The sequence below is a fragment of the Austrofundulus limnaeus genome, unplaced genomic scaffold, assembly GCF_001266775.1.
Source record: "Austrofundulus limnaeus strain Quisiro unplaced genomic scaffold, Austrofundulus_limnaeus-1.0 Scaffold2261, whole genome shotgun sequence".
In the NCBI taxonomy this organism is placed as follows: Eukaryota; Metazoa; Chordata; class Actinopteri; order Cyprinodontiformes; family Rivulidae; genus Austrofundulus; species Austrofundulus limnaeus.
In genome coordinates, this window is record NW_013954663.1 from 33,268 (window position 1) to 34,727 (window position 1,460).

At 37.3% G+C, this 1,460-nt stretch overlaps 1 pseudogene; it reads left to right on the forward strand.

Annotated features, from left to right (window-relative positions):
• LOC106537350 (vomeronasal type-2 receptor 1-like) overlaps window positions 1-1,456 on the forward strand; it is a 4,503-nt pseudogene extending 3,047 nt beyond the window's left edge.
• Window positions 1,457-1,460: the final 4 nt, after the last annotated feature.

A 1,460-nucleotide genomic window follows, 5' to 3' on the forward strand; every position in this document is an offset into this window, starting at 1 on the left:
GTATTTATCTGATATAATATTTTTCTTTTGACTTTATTTGTCTTTAGGTGCTGATGAGCAATACAAGAGAGTGTGTGATCATAATGAAGATTTAAAAACCCTCAAAAACCCATACACTGACACATCTCAGTTAAGAATCACTAACATGGTGTACAAGGCTGTTTATGCAATAGCTCATGCCATTCACAATGCAGTGTGTCAGAAAACAAAATTCTCATCTCAGTGTGACAAGAACATTAGACCTGATTCAAAACAGGTCAGTCAAAATGTCAATTTTTGATTTTTTGTTAGCCAGGGTTTTCTTTAAAATTCATCTCTTTCTTTCAGGTTTTGTCTGAACTAAGTAAAGTCAACTTCTCCCAAAATGGTTATCCTGTATCATTTGATGCTAATGGGGATCCWGTGGCTTTTTATGAGTTGGTCAACTGGCAGAGGAGTGAGAGTGGAGATATTGAGCTGGTWACAGTAGGATACTATGATGCATCACTGCCTAAAGGCCAGGAGTTTCATATCAACAGGGAAATAACCTGGATGGAGGGTAGAACAGAGGTTAAAAACCTACGACAGTTTTGCAAATAAACATTTATTGAACTGCAARATACCCGCTCACAAAAATCACTTGATCCACAAAAACTCAAAACATAAATTTTATCAATTTTGGTTGGCTCTTTGTGTGACAGGTTCCAGTGTCAGTGTGCTCTGAGAGTTGTCCTCCAGGAACYCGYAAAGTGTTGCAGAAAGGAAAACCCATCTGCTGCTATGATTGTATACCATGTCCTGAAGGAGAGATCAGTAATATAACAGGTAACAATAAATATTTTATTTGAACTTCAAACAACCAAATACATCAATTACTTCTTTCAGTCATGGTTTGGGCCATGAGTCCTATCTTCAGTAATGGGCTGAACACAGAAAAAATACCAAGGCCTTTTGGAAAATATTTTGCTACTATTGTTGTTTTAACACTTTGGGGATGGATCTTTCCTATTCCAACAGAAGTGTGTCTCAGTGTATATTGTGTTGAAATAAAGCATAAAGTTTTTAGGTTTGATGTGACATAACTTGACTGTTTCACACAGTGCCTTGACTTCAATCAAAGAAAGCACCTTAGCGATGAAGAAGAATATAAACTGTGGGCCCGATTTTCCGACATCCATGGCTGAACATATAAATACTTACTTGATTGTGTATGTCACCATTGGGATATTTATGAGTAAGAAYAAACACTTTGATTTACTTTTTAGATTCTCCTGATTGCTTCCCATGTCCCAAGGAATTCTGGCCTAACCCAAAAAACGATGTTTGTTTCCCAAAGCCTGTGGAGTTTCTGTGTTTTGATGACATTCTGGCAATCATCCTGGCTTCTTTTTCTGTTTTTGGAGCCTGTCTGACCATCATAACAGCAGTTATTTTTTTTCATCACAGAACAACTCCAATTGTCAGAGCCAACAACTCTGAGC